Source organism: Alligator sinensis, unplaced genomic scaffold, assembly GCF_000455745.1.
Source record: "Alligator sinensis unplaced genomic scaffold, ASM45574v1 scaffold278_1, whole genome shotgun sequence".
In the NCBI taxonomy this organism is placed as follows: domain Eukaryota; kingdom Metazoa; phylum Chordata; order Crocodylia; family Alligatoridae; genus Alligator; species Alligator sinensis.
In genome coordinates, this window is record NW_005841952.1 from 1,756,136 (window position 1) to 1,772,316 (window position 16,181).

Here is a 16,181-nt window from a genome sequence, read left to right on the forward strand (position 1 = left end):
GAGGAGGCCTTCAGACCCTTAATTCTCATGAGACTTGGGCTGGGATTTTCAAAGATTAAGACAGTAAAGTGTCCCACCCACATTTACATTCAGTGGGCCTGAAAACTGAAAACCCTCAAGCTCCTTTGATAATCCAAGCTGAGTCACTTCTGAAAATGACACTTAGGCCGGATGTCTCAGCTGTCCATCACTTTTTAGACCTAAATTTCTCGGTCTTGTAGTCTCTTGCTTTGATTCTAACATGTCAGAAATGCAAAGTCTTGAAAGAAATGGTGTTTATGTTCCAGACACGAATCCCATTTTATTTTCATCATTTTCTTGCATGCCCTATCTTTGTTCTCTCCCTCTCGCTGCATCTGCTTCCCCTTCCCCCTCCCAACCCTCACACACACATTTGGGGATTGGCAGGTTGAAATGTATGGAAATGGCTCTTCTAAAGAGGATCTTAATCCTAGATAATACAAGGATACACAGACTCAAAATGTATTTACAATTCAATGGGTTGAGAAATTAATTTTATTCATTCAGATACTAAGACAGAAGATCATATGAGGTACTGTTGTTATGTCTGAAGAGGCCACTCTATTCTGATTGTTGGTAAGTCTTAATAGGAAGCAGCCTTAACATTTCTCTTTTAACTCAATTGTCTCTGCGTTTTAGAGGATGGTAACCTCTCCTCCTACAGTTTACTGTGTATATGAACTGCTGGACAGAGCATGTGAAAACATTCCTACTGAGTGTACCAGTTAGATTATGGCCTAAAGAAAAATTGTATCATCCTTCTATTAGTCTGAATAATTACAATTATTCTTGATTTTAAAACCAGCTTTGGTACATTGACATAATGCCCTCCTGCGGTACTGAGTTCCATGGGTCGGTTAGGTCCTGTGAGTATAATCACGTCTTTTCAGAAGTGCGGAGGAAGAACTATATACCACGTAGGCCCTATTTTGCGGGTTTTCATCGGGTCAGAGTTGCACAGTGGAGCTGACTTGAAACAGATGTTCTGCCGTGCAAGTAAATCAGTCAATAAATTGGAATATCGATGTGCTTTTCCGCCTAAATTGGGAAAACTAGCCAAATTTCAATACCGTTCCATGAAAACAAAAATCTGAAAAGACAATTGCTTTCTTCCCGTTAATTCAATGCAGTTGGGGCCGATTCCAATCCTTTTTAACTTTTTTGAACGTAAAATAAATTCGAAACTCAAATTCTTGCAAAACAAAAATCGGTATTTTTTCCCCAAAGAGCTGAAACAGAACACTGTTGTTTTAATCTTGTTTTTAGGATGTCATTCAGATCTGTACCCAAGACGTCGTTCAGATCTGTATGATTTCAAGAAAAGCGTCCTTGAAAGTGCATTTGTCAATAGAAAGCTGCGAGGCTAAAATATTCTGAACAGTTCTACCACGCAGGCCTGGACCTGACCCTGTGTGCAGCAAGGAGGGATCAGGGCCTTATAAGAAAAATACAGTTCTGGGAAATGGATGGAGTGAGACTGGACTATTTTCAGGTAACCTGACAGTCCCCAAGCGAAAACCAGAGGCCAAATACGGTTGGAATAAACTAGCGCAATTCCACCATCTCTGCGATCCTTTCGTTTGCTCCTCCAACTTGTAATGGGGAATTTTACAATAACCCTATTGCCCAAAGTTGTACATTCAGTTTGGTATAGGCTTTCACATTGAAAACATGTGGAAAAAAATAACACTAGCTATGAAATTTCTAGTGGAAAAATCAGATGTAAATGATGATTAGCAACATACCTTCCTAAAGGTACCGTGGTATTGGTGCAGCAAAGCCGGATACCCTACAAAACCAGCACTAACACATGGAGAAAGTCCAAAAGAGAGCATTTGCATGCACGTGAAGTTTTGTGTGAGCTGTCCCACTGAATACAAATAAACAACCCACATGCATCAAGTTATTTTTAAGTGGTAGTGCTTGCAAGATCAAGACCTAGCGTCATCACTTCATGCTTTCTCAATGTGCTAATGGTACTTTTGTGTTTATTCCATTATTGCATCAATAGCAATAAAAGCATATAGACAATAAAAATCAGATGCTTGCTGCATTCTTACTGAACAAAAATGCAAAGCAGTATTAGACGATTTTACATCTCTCTTCAAAACGTCATGAAATTTTCTCCACAATTTTTTCAGAGAAAGAAAAATGCAAAGAAACTAATGTGAGGGAGATGATAATAAGAAAGGCCTTAGAAATGGACAGATTGCCCCCAAACTGGACCAAACGGGAGCCCAAAATATGGCAGCCCCCTGAGATTTCTGCCTGATGTGTTCGACTTAACGCTTTAAAAAATTCACTCCAGAATAATGACCTCTAATTTATTTTGGCTACAGTGATCTTCATCTGTGATTCTCCTAATCTCACTCTGAAAATTTCAGGGTACTCTTTAACCAGAGAGAGTGACTCATTCTCTAGCTGCTGAGTAGTTAATCTGTTCAAACATTTCCCTAAATAACCATCTGCTCTACCTTGTATTTGTGTCATTCCCTGACTATCTTAGCTCTCTCTCTCTGTCCTGCTGGCTCATTCAGCACTCTTTAAATTTCTCCTCTGGCCTTATGTCTGGTTGCTTATGTTTTGGACAGACAATAGAGGTGATATAGGCCATTATTCATGAGAAGCTTCAAGTGTAACGTGAGAAACATCTCATCTCCTGACCCCTGTTAGCATAAGAATTGCTGATAAAATTCTGAACTGAAAGAGAGGAATCTTCTGGGAAAATATAGGCAAAAGTTTCACTTGAGAGATGTGTTTTGTAGGAAGAACCCAGATGAATTCTCTGCTTAAGGACATGAACAAACTCCTGGTGCAGTTAGTGGCAGCCTGCTGCCTTCAGAGAGACCCAGATCCTAAAAGTTTCTGAAGTTTTAAAGAAGAGTAAAATATTCTTCATCATCAGAATAACCCTTTGCACTTACCGTCTACTTTTCACCCAAAGATCATGCAATGTGTTGTTCATATTAGTGCATTTAGCCTAACAGCATCCCTTGATGGGAAGGATGTATCAAAATACCCATTTTATATACGTGTCGTATCAATCAGAAATGCAGGAGAACTACTTGAATCATAGATAGTGCTGCGCTGTTGGGTTAGCCCAGCATTACCCAGGTGCAACTCCACCAATTTTAGCAGTCACGCCTGAGAGAAACTAGACCAACCCATGGGTGAATCAGTCTGTCACTGAAAACACAGCCTCTGTCAAAGAATGCAATAGATAGCAAACTGAAAGCACGCTTCGTCTTAGCCCAAAACAAAAGGCAAATACATGTTGTTACTTGTCCAAAGTCAGGGGCAGGAACTGGAATTGACCCACTGACTTCTGATCTGGGAAGACTCTTAGCTATATAGTTAGAAACCTTCTTGCATCCCTTTAGAGACAGCATGTACTCGTGGTCAACAATGCACCCACGAAACTCATGGATTAAATCCTGTTCCCATGTTCATTGGTATAAAACTGAAGTTAACTGTTAACTTCCATGCTACTCAGTCTAGAGTGGTGTATCAGAGGAGAGTTTCTCTCAGGCAACTCTGTCTTTTGACCCAGTAAAGGAATTTACACAACAGGCTGGAGAGCGGCATTAAAACTCATCTGGTGTGAACTCAGAAAAGTCACCAATAACTTATGTATCTCTGAACCAGCTGCATATCGGTGTTTTGGGACAATGACAATTGTGGGGTAGTCTGCAGTAGAAAGAGGCAGAGTTCAGTTGACTGGGACTAGACTGGGCAAACCACTGAGATAACATGCTATACAGGGTGATACTGCGTTCTGCGATAGGTATACATTCAGTTATTAAAAGGTAAGTCTATAGTTAGGTTTCTGCAGCTCCTTTCCCTAGTTTCTTCTTCAGCGTGGTGTGTGTATGTGTGTGTGTACACACATACATACATACATATACATATACACACACATACATACATAGATATAAATATATAGATATCTATATCTCTATATAGAGATAAATATATAGATATCTATATATCTATAGATCTATCTATCTATCTAGCTATATCTCCCAACTTGTCAGCACAGGCTCCAGCGATGTTGCAGGTCCATTCATTACGTCTCAGCTTGAGACGTGCAGTGTTATTTCATCTCCTTCCCTCACACAAACGCAATACTCAGAGAGGTGTCTTAATTCCTTCTTGTGACCCTTGGTCAGATCCTCATCTGCAGTCAATTGGTCCACCCTGATTTCCATCACCTGGGGGAACAGGTGAGTCACCAGTTGAAAGCAATTTCAGGCTGGAGCATGAATGGGATGTACATCAGAACCTTGTGGAGATTGTCCAGCCACGGTCCTTTTGGGTTAGGGTTCTGCCCTTCAGCCTACATCTGTCTTCCTCAAATGGGCAAGGGCCTGACCCCAAGCCCAAAGTCAGTGAGCCATCAATCCATGGCGCTAATACTACAAAGCAACTTGCGTCAAGCGGCATCTTTTCTGTCTAGCTGCAAGCAAAGGAGCCCGTGGTCCACGTGTGGGGATGTGCACAGAATACAACAGGCAAGTGCATCTCTTGGGCTACTTACTTGACCGTGCGGTCGTACCAGGGATCAGTCTGGCTCAACATGCTCAGATGCAAGCAGGAGGAGCTCAGGTTTGGGCCACTATAAAATGGGATTGGGACAATGAGCAATCCTCTGGGACAGAGGATCAGCTCCACTGACCCCAACGCATGTCTGCCGAGTTACACCAGCCAAGCAGCTGGCCCTCCCTGGTTTTATGTTAAGCAGCCAAGGGGGCTTTTATCAAAATCTGGCTGCTTGACTCACTAACTAGCAAAAACAGGCTGTGGTTCCCATGTACCAGATATTTACAGCTGTACCTTGCCACAGCTAATCAATCTGCTTTATTATGTATTAACATACATGCAAGGGCCTTTACATTGGGAAAAACCTGCTACAGAAAAGGGCAAAAAGTTCTGCTTCTCCTACTGCATTTCTTTACTCACAAGAACATTTGCGGTGCCGAAAGTGTGCTTGACTTTATTCAGTTCTCTGACTCAAGGCTAGAGCTGAAATCAGTTTTAGACTCCTAACTCCTATTTAAGTAGCTAGATACCACTTTGAGCCTGTCTTCCTCTGTGACTATGCTAATGGCAGAAGCCTTTTATCCAAAATCTATGATGGTGAAAAGAAGACATTTGATTTACTACTTAATGGAAGTCACCCCTGGGGTGCAATATGCCCTCTCTTTAACTGCACAGAGCCACACTGCACAAGGAATAGCTTGGACAGTTCATGAAAAAGAATATACCATTACAGTGATAAGAGGAATTTATAGGGAGACAGAAAGTAATGATTGACATAAGGTAAAATTTGCAGAAGCGTATAACTAACTTAGGCGTTTAAGTGACTTAGCCACTAAGGCTAGGAACAGAAACTACACACACAAACTGGTATAAGTGATCAGAAACTGGTTCAAATCTGTAACACAACAGAAGTTCAGAGCAATAAACAACTGACAAAATGGCTGAAACCGGTTTAAGATAAACCTGGATGGATGTAGCATTAGACTTAATTGACTTCGGTTAAATTGGTTTATTGAAATTTGGTCCCACATCCCCTCCAGATTTAAATTAACTCACAATCCCCCAGTATCCCAGGATGCTTTGCACTGCCCCCCTCACAGGGTAAGCAGGCTACCCTTGGCCCAAACTGTCTGCTCCACCCAGCAGGGAGGCACGCTCTAGCACCCCCTGGCACCTGGCCTGCACCACTGCAGGCATGTAGCTGTATGTCCAGAGTCAAAAGTGAATGTCTGTTCACTTGCTTATCAGTTCAATCTAGGCAGCTTGGACTAACCTGTGAAGATTGATTCGATCCAGCCTCAGGCTTTTTGACTGTTTGTACTTAGCCTTAGGAGTGAGAAGCACTGATAAGGCACCAACTTCTGAGTGCCTATACCAGTAGTACACCTCTAAAAGTTAAGAGCCCTTACCAATAAAATTCAGCGCTTTAAGTTTAACATTGTGCTGCACAAACCCTATTAAAATGTACTGTATTCTCAAGTGGTTGGGATGATCACATTCTGCATTTGGGGGAACTGAGCACAGAGGTGACCAAGGCTAGATAGCAAGTCAGTGTCAAAGCCAATATTAAAATGAGTAGTTTCAGGCTTTCACCCTTGTGCTAATTCCACTAGACCATAATGGCTCTCACTGCTCTACTTGATACAATATGTGTTCCAATATTACTTTGGAGGAAAAGGGATTAAATAAATGGCAAACAGCAAGCCAAATGGGCAATTAATATTCTTGGATGGGTTAAAGGAAAAAACTACATGAACATATCCAAACGCTTCCAAAACAAAATCTAAACATACTGAGAAATGTTTATAGATATTCAAATTGTTAATGGCATGCAAGAGGCTTATATTTCAAATATCACAGGTCAAAGAAAAGGAATATGTGAATTTCCAAATGTTCCTCGCTTGGCTGATCCATCAATGTGATATCTAATACACACTTAAACTCCTCAATGTACTCCCTGGAATTAAAACAATCAGATAGCATAGAAAGGGCTTAAATAACCATTATCAATGGATTTCAGATAAAATCTAGACATAATTTAGAAAAGATCACCAAACATAATCAAACGAAATAGCTTTGGAAATGGGTCAGAGAAGTGTGAGTTGATGACCAATTACATTTTGCAAGCATAATCAGGAGGCAGTTCAGCAGTTGAAAATGTCTGTAGATTAAAAACTTGATGGAGTTGCTTTAAAATATGTTACATGGTAACAAATGAAAAGTGAAGTAAACCTGCAACTGTTGAGGTAAAGATAACATTAACCATGGACCAAGCTATTCCAAGAGCAGCTTTAGCCTGGGGGTTGCTGTCCTGCTTCTTGGGTTTTGTTAAATTAGAAGGCATCATACCTAGGGATAAAGTGTGTCCGGGTAATTTAGGAAGTGTCTAAGCCATTTGTGGCCAATTTTTTAGAGAAATTTCAGGGTCTGAGGGTACCTACAAGGATTTCAAAAGCATGTAGGCCCTGGACTCCCATTTATTTTGGTAGGGGTTAGGCAACTACGCCATTCGGAAACTCCCAAGTGCCTAGACACATCTTTGAAAATTGAATGCATTTAAAAATCAGACCATCAGAGCCATAGGAGACTGATTCCCTTAGATGCTTTAGAAAATACTACCCTTGATCTTAGCTAGGTAAGAGGAAAATTCTGGAAGATACTGACATGTAAATGGATGCCACCATGGAGAAAAGATGGAGAAGCACAGTCAAGGAATGAGACAGCTGAAAATACCATTAATATTGGCAGTGCAATAGGGTTAGGGCTCCACCATGTTAAGTACTGAAAAAGCATTCACGTGAACAATGTCCATGCCACAAAGGACAAAGGAAAGAGGACAGGGGACCAGAAGATATGGCCACAGAAGTAGGCTATGTGCACAGTGTGATGTTTCCAATCCATTTGGAAATATTTCCTGTTCCTCTTATTAGCAGTATGATCATTTTTATTCCACTAACAGCCAAAGGCACCAATAAAGATCAGGCGCCACTATGCAAGTTGCAAATTCCCATGACTCTCTGAGCTGGGCTTTAAGAAAAATACTAAACCTCAGTCAACTTGATATAAAAATCATGAAAGTTGTGAACAGTGGAATTGCAGCCTCACTAATTAGTTCAGGGAGGGCATTTCAAAGCAAAGCAATTCAAAGCGAGGGTCAGGGTTAACTCTAAATTCACACATGCACAAGTTTTAGCTGAAAAAAAATTGTTTCTCTCTGGGCGTCTCTTCCTGTTAATCTTGTTTCAGCGTTGGCTGCCCTGGCAGAGTCGAGTTCTGCTTCTCTCTCATGGGCGGAACCCTGCAGCTCTTTGATTTCTTCTCATATTTGCAGTTATGTCATTTCTGGCTGATCCTTCTCAACGCTGTGATGTTTTCCTCCGAAAAGCAGCCCGAGCATTATGCCTGCTTATGGAGAGGCAGGCCTTGGAGATGAGATGCAAGTCTTGCGGTTGTCAGGGTCTCCGGAAGGTCTCCAACAATTCTGGGGGCTTGCAAAAGTCATGTGCAGGATGTGAAGCATTTTTTTCTTGTGATTTAAAACCTTATTCTGTAATTTTTTTTTCCCCTTCAGGGATTATGCAATATATAAAAACCCAAACAAAATTCTTTCTAGCTACTCTGCATATTCAAAATGGCAGAACCTCACAGAAAGCTCAGCTAGCAGAAGGCAAGATCCTATACCTTATATATATATACCATATTCTTTCAAAAGTGTCTTGTCCCCACCTTTCTCTTCAGTCCTTTGCATATATTTCCTAGCATTGTTCATAATCTCTTCTCTTTCCCCTCCATTTCCGTCTCTTTGAAAGAGAAGCAGAAACTTACTGTCGTTAAAGCAGAACTTTGTGGGTAATAAAGTTCAAGCTGGTTTATAATCAGACAGAACAAATTCGCCCAGCCCTATTTAAAAATAAAGCCTCACATGAGGTGGTTAAGGCAACACACTACACAGTAGTGAGCAGCAGCTAGCAAGCGTTATAAAACTTTGAGGCAGGGAAGAGCCCCAGCCACAGAGTTCTGCCCTGGTTTGGAAACTTGGCCAAAGTTGGGGCATTATAGATCTGGGAGATTTGGCTTGGCCTCACTGCCAGCATAAGGTTTGTTTCAGATAAGTATAGAAAAGATGGAGGTTTGTGGGAACTATCAGAATGTTTTTTGGTTATTGGGCAGGAAATCTCATGATACCAAGATTGCCCATCTGTCCCGAGAAAATCAGACGGACCTTGACATCAGCCAGTCCTACAGTATTGCAACACCTTTCTGTACAGAAATCTAAAATAGAGAAACGGAGCAAACAGAAGAGCCTAGGTAGACCCTAGAAATAAAGAAGCCACCAAAACAGAAGACTATTCAAACTTCTTCAAACTTTAGCAAAAATGAGTTATTGGTATCTATTGACAGTAGCATAACTAGGCAGGGCGAGCAAGGCACCAGCCTCCGGTTGCCAATTTAGAGGGGGTGCCAGCTGCATCCCACAGCACTCCCTGACCCTGGTCTCTGGTCCTTGACAGCATCTCTGCCCCAGACAATGAACATGCGAGTTAAGCCTCTGCATTGTGTCATGCATTCAGAATCTCCGGTTGGGACTGAAGCCCCAGTTTCCTCAGTACTGTGCTAGCATGGCCAAGGCTTCTCCATCCTGCTGGCAGCTCTAGCTGTTTTCAGGTGCTAGAGATCCAAAAAGTAGCTCTGAATACCCTGAAGTTATTGTGAAGAGTTCCCATGATAAAAGGAAACAAGGAAAACAACTGCTCATCATTAAGGACTAATAGGTAGATGTGCGCCTTAACTAAAGTATACTACATAACATTTTCTGAAGCATCTTTTGTTGTTGATTTACAAGCAAAAGATATCTGAGCATGCATAAATGCCCCCCTGGCACACAGGGAGAGGTGGGGGTGGAGGTAGACGGGGGGGGGGAGATTAAAGCAGAGAACTTTTTTCCCCTGCATTTTAATTAAAGAAACTGGATCTGATTCTCTCCCAGTTTTTACACTACCCGAACCCCATTGATTGCTATGGAATTAATCCTTATTTACAGCAGATCAATACCCAGGCCTGTTAAGCAGCGAGTATGAGCCAGTCTGAGCCCAAGACAGAGAGAGATTTCAGCACAATGCTTTCTACATCTGCAGCAAACTCGGATCAGATTTTACTAATCACCCGCATCTTTTCAATCCATTATGTTGACCATTAAGATAATCATATGAGTTTGTAAGGCTGAGATGGGGGAGCCCTGAAAGCCTCCATGTTTTTGTTTCTATGGAAACGATTCCCTTGGCATCCCCTGTCTATGTTCACTATTCCTGTCTGACTCTGTTTTGTCTCTCAAAAACCAAATCTCAGCCTCTTTCAAATATTCATTTGGGAGGCGCTGGTCTACATTATGCTGTATGTACTATTTCATGGTATTTTTCATCTGCTCAGCCACAAAAATGGGACCGCGCAAGTGCTGCGGTGCAAAGCTGACGTAGCCGCAAAAAGGAGAAGGGAGTTGGGTCTCTATAGGCCTATTCAATCCTGGCCAATTTTGTTGGGACTGGCAAAGGTGCGACTCAGTGTTCGGTTCTGACTATGTTTTTAGGACCATAGACGGAGAAAAGCCCATCAGGAAAGTAATGGTTTCAACTGCGACATCTATGGTGTTTCCATACAGAGACTACCGGACTCATCTCCTTAATCAAGACTCATGCCTACTGCCTTCAAGGGAGTTGTGTTAAGTTACACCAGCTAAGGACCTAGCCATAAAAGTCTAGCTAAAATCTTGCTGTGGGCTAGACTGGGGATTTTGAAGCTGGATGCCTTTCTCCAGCGATGTCCACTGACTCGCAGTAGTCTTTACTTCACCAAGCCACAGATTGGTGGCGTGTTTCGTCTTTCATTATAAGCGAGTTTCTCTGGCCCCTTGATCGCTTTTGTTGCTCTTCTCTGAATTGTGTCCCACTTACCGCACAATACGGGCTGCGCTACATCCCAAAGGCCAAAAGTGCAGCGCACAGAAGCTCATTTTCAAATTCTACAACCCCATTCCTGGGGAGGATTTCAGAGACAGACACCAGGCTATAAATGAAGTATGCGTGCCCCATATATCTGGATAATTTAAATGTATTTTCTGTGAATAAATCTACTCTGTGCTTTCTTGATCTGTACAATCTTCTGCCATAGGGGCATAACATAAAAATACTTCAAAGGCTTTAACAAATTCCCTCAAGATGTGATCTTCAGCATTTCAAAAGCTGAAAGACACAGAGAAGGTTTAAAGCGATCATGATATATTTCCAAGGTAACACTCTTCAGTAACTCTTGTTCACCCATTTTCGGAGCCAGAAGTTGTATCAGCATCTTTTTAAACACGCTGGCTAAATTATAAGCAATGCAAAGAGAAGCTGATCTTTTGTGTTTGCTGTGTTATCTTTAAATGAAGCAGACCAATGCTGCCTCTCTACATAGTTATATAGTCCTAAATGAAAGCCCGCTACCAAAAAACGTGCCTCCCCCCTGCCCTCCCCCACAAACACACTAACAACAAAGATTTGGTCCCTCTTTTCCTACTGAGATGAAGCAAGGCCCTTGTTTCTAACACCTTGAGAGAGGTCATTTTGCTTTGCACCCTAAGATTAATTATACATCTTTTCTAAGTTTAAAGACAAATGACAATTTTGAAACCAATATTCTTGGCCAATTCCAAGTTGCTTAATGTCATCCAAGCAGTTTTATAACAGACTCTCCTTAACTGTAGCATATTTAGTGAGATCAATTGCAGTCCGCCTTGCATGGTTAACTCAATCAACAAACGACTAACGATTCCAGCATGTTACAGCTTTTTTGGCTAATGAGAACCTTATTGACCAGATTTTTCCCTTTCTCTCAGGATCAAATGCCAATATGGAATGAGTTCTGGTAAACTGTAACATTAGCCTAAAAGCAAAATGCTGACCAGTCACAGCAGCATGTAGCCTGGGTGTCATTAGGGAGCAAAAGATCTGCTAGGTAGATGATCCCATTTGTATGAACGGTTCAGTTTTTTGGTGCCTATCCAATGCAACAGAAACTGCAAGAAGCATGGAACTGCACTAGGACAGGGTTGCTTTGGTGCATGTAATTACAAAATGATGACATTTTTGTGTCCTGTGACTCCACCTTTAAATGTCCAGAAATCCTCGGTGTTCCTAGAGTTCAGCAGTGATTTTGATCCAAGATGTATTGCAGCCTGTGCAATGGGAGATGCATATACACTGTGCTCACAGCCATTGAACTTTTGAGCCATTTGCTGCTGCAGTTGCTTTTGCTACGTTTCTTTTGCTCTAGCAATCTTTGAAATGTTTTCTATACAGATTTAGCACGCCTTAATGTGCCCTAAATGCAAGTTAATACTTAGCACAAATAGGAGCAAGAAATGGAAAACAGCTTAGCCAAAGTTACCTTGTCCATTGTGAACCAGCACTAAATAAGGGCCCACTTTGCAACAGGCTTTCTGTACAACAGATTCTTGGGTTTTCTTTACACATCATGGAGCTTCCACCATTTCCCTTAGAGAAAATTTCTGGTCTGATTAATTTATATCCTTAGGATACTTTTTTTCCTGCTAGCAGGAGGCAGTGTGGTCTTTGGGATACAGCACTTGCCTGAGGCTCAGAAGATATACATTCAATCCTTGGCTCTGCCACTGGTTTACTAGATCACTGTAGGCACATCACTTCTTGCTCTGTGCCTCCAGTTCTCTATCTAGGAAACAGGGATAATGATGCTGAGCACTTCTGACATCTAGGGAGGAAAAACGCTATGTAAGTGAATGGCATCATTAGCCATTTCTTTTGCTCATTTTCATCCTGTAACTCCTGAGCTTGGAAAGCCTAAATGGTTTAAATCCCCTTCCTTGACTGCAAAAAACACACAAAAAAAGGGGAAAGGACTGAATATAAAAAGAGCAGGAAAAGGATTGAAAAGGATTGGCTTTGGAAATAGTTGATCCTCCAGGCTAGGGACAGACATTACACATAAACTGGTTTAAGAGATCAGAAACTGGTTTAAACCTGTAAGCAAACATAAGTTCAGCGCACATAAGCCAGTTTCAAAATGGCTGAAACTGGTTTAAGATAAACCTGGTTGAACATAGTATCAGACTTAACTGAATTGGGTCAAACTGGTTTATCCAATGTCTGTCCCAGATCCCTAGATCACTTCTGGGACTCGATCAATTTGCTGGGATCCTTTTGAACCACAGCTGGTGAGAGAACATGCGCAGATCAGTGACAAGGATTTTGCTTTGCTCCTGCATCTTTAAGAGGTGCTTCTCTCTGCTTAAAGGGCTTAAACATTAAATATCGTTCAGCCAGGTCGGAGAGGGGGTACATGCTTGACTTCAGTCCTCTCTTAACAATGTCCTTGGGCCAGCTTCCAGGAATTCAGATACTTAATAACTTTGCCAGGCTGAGAGCTCTTCATCTCAGATGCATTCGCTTCTTATCTGCAGCGGGAAATTTTTCCATTCATTTCATGGTCCGCTCCAACCATGTCATCTCTCTCTTTGCTGGCTCACCCCCCACCAGCACCACCCAGCCTGTGCTCACAGGTTCGTGAAAAACTCCATTTTTGTTCTGACTTCTTCCTCCACTCTCTTGGTCTAGCCTAATCCTGCACTAGCCAGTTGCTGTCTCCTCCTCCTCTGAACTTCACACTTCCTTCCATGCCACTGGTTGAGCCGAAGAGGTTTGCGAGCTTGCTACATCTGCCTGTTGGACGTTTTTACCCGCTAGCTCAAGCAGCAGGCTCTTGTATGTGTAACATAGACAGTCCCGGATTCAAAGCCTGCCATCAGCTACACAGACACTTTCTACTTCTCAATATTCGGTTCCTTTCCTTCTCTCTATAGCCCTACTCGTGACACATACCTCTCCCTGCTAAGGTTTGAAAGCCGCCCCAGTACAAGAGATTTCCTTGCTCTCTTAGCATTAGAGACGCGCAAGCACAGAGGTGTTGGCAGCCGTGGACGGTACCTGCACTGCTTGCCCTTCCCCTGCTGCCTGTTGTTGGGCCTGCCCTTCTCCAGCTGCTGCACCGCAGAAGCGGCAGTAAGTTGAAAGCACAGTCTCTGTAGCAGATGGCGACTCCTCAGCTGTCAATGCACTTGGGGCACGGGAGCAGATCTGGGCAGAAAGAGGTAATTCCATATCCCATTTCAGCCAAGATTTCAGTCATTTAAAAGCTGGTTTCTTTCCAATTCTTAATGAAAACCAACCATTTTGGTTTCCCAGCTGAGGCCTATAACCTGGGGGACTGCCCCGAAGCCACAGACCCTGGGAGTGTGGGCTGCGAATATCCAGAGCTCCCGTGCTCCCAGCTCCCTTTCCGCCTGCCCGGACGGTTGCCAAGGATCAAGAGCAGCAAGCTCCCAGGAAAGCAGGCATGGTTCAAAACCGAGCCTGGCGGGACCTCCACCAGACACGTCAGGAGATGAATGGGCAAACTCAAACATATGCATTCGCCAGAAGTTTTGTGAGCCGCTCTGCCATAGGATTCAGTCCAGCATCTTCCATCCACAGGGGTCTTCTTCAAGCAGTGATCCTTCCTGCTCTGTCCTCCTCTGTATGGAGTGAGCGACAACGCCCAGACTGCACACTGGATGAAACCAGAGGCTTTGCATTTGAGACCGAGTCTGCTTTCCATTAGCCCAGGTAGTGATTCCTGCTTTGGTACTTGTCTCTGGTGCACAGAGCAACGTTATACTACTATAGTCACACTCCTAAGACGAATCCAACTCTAGTCTCTTTGTCCCAAACCACAACCAGAAGCAGAGGGCAGGCTCCCAAATGTATTATAGCAGGGGAGACTCTTCCATTTTGCCCTGTGAGTTCCTCAGTGGGAGCAAAGCAGAGTAACTCAGGGTCTGCCATCTACCAAGTCTAATGGGAACCTTTGTTTGCATGGTGACCTTCGGGAAATGCTTCTGCCCCAGGACCTGGGAGCTTGGCACCTTCCCCTGGTGGTCTTTGTTTTGATTTGCTTTTATTGTACCCAAGAACCCCAGTCCCAGACACAGCTATATCAGGCGTTGGATGAACACTGAACAATCGCGTCCAGCCCTTTCCCCTAAGTGCACAGCTGCACGCACAAATCTGCTGGTTGGAAATTTCCACTGGAAATGTGTTTTCACCGATTTAATTTATTTTAATCCATAAAAATAAGTTTCCAGTGAAAAATCCAGATCTCCTTCCAAAGTTAGGTGACTTGAGCTCATCTCTGCTTCCTGCTGGAAGACTTGAGTCATCTACAAAGGACATGGCCTGAGAAATGTGCAAGTCATTCTTGGCTTTATTCTTTTGGGCATCACAAGACTGGAGCTGGAAATGTCTGACTTGCAATTCCAGACAGTGGCTTCAGTTTCAAGTAAATTAAAGTTAAAGCAAAAAATACATTTCACTACTTTAAAAAAAAATGGTCTGGGCCATTAGCAGTGCCAGCTTCTGCACCGTAGCCTTCCTTCATTAGAAGGCTTTTGACTTCATAATGTTCCAGTGCCAGGAAAAACAGGTAGTGTTTGATTCAATGGTAAAGGGGGATGGGGATGAATTAAATAACAGAAGTGGTCATTATAATGTTGCTCCAGCTGGGCGCATCAATGGTTTGGCAGCTACATCCCAAAATTGGGATTCAGGTCACCTAGGCATAACCCAAGGTCCACAGAGAGGTAATGTAGCCGATGGCAAGTCATCCACTCTCTCTTTGCCTCAGTTTCCCCACCTGAAAAGCAGCAGTAATATTTCATAACCCACCTGCAGGGCTGAACTCCCTAGTGTTTGAAATGCAAAGAAATGGAAGTCAACCTGGTTTCATTTTCCTTTGGTCTTGTCAGCAAATATGCAGAAATGCAGCTATCAATTAATGCCGTCCAGTACACAGCATGTCTCTTGTTATACGCACGCACAGGCCATGAGAAGGAGTCACAGATTAAGGACTACATAAGATGCTGCACAAGGGAGCGAGAAGACAGGCAACTATAGGCCAGTCAGTCTCACCTCCATCCTAGGCAAAGTCTTTGAAAAAATTATCAAGGCTCACATTTGCGAGAGCCCGGCAGGACAAATTATGCTGAGGGGAAACCAGCACGGGTTCGTAGCAGGTAGATCGCGCCTGACTAATCTAGTCTTTTTTTATGACCGGGATACAAAACACCTGGACACAGGAGGAGGGGTGGATGTCGTATACTTAGACTTCAGGAAGGCCTTCGATACGGTATCCCACCCCATACTGGTGAACAAGTATGTTGTTAAGAGGCTGTGACTTGGATGACTACACAGTCCGGTGGGTGGCGAATTGGCTGGAGGGTCGCACCCAGAGAGTCGTGGTGGATGGGTTGGTATCGACTTGGAAGGGTGTGGGAAGTGGGGTCCCGCAGGGCTCGGTCCTTGGACCGATACTCTTCAATATCTTCATCAGCAACTTGGACGAGGGAGTAAAGTGTACTCTGTCCAAGTTTGCAGATGACACAAAACTGTGGGGAGAAGTGGACACACCGGAGGGCAGGGAACAGCTGCAAGCAGACCTGGACAGGTTGGACAAGTGGGCAGAAAACAACAGAATGCAATTCAACAAGGAGAAATGCAAAGTGCTGCACCTAGGGA

At 43.1% G+C, this 16,181-nt stretch overlaps 1 pseudogene; it reads left to right on the top strand.

Moving 5' to 3' along the window:
• Positions 1-10,827: 10,827 nt before the first annotated feature.
• The window catches only part of LOC112549736, a 9,434-nt pseudogene continuing 4,080 nt past the window's right edge, over positions 10,828-16,181 (top strand).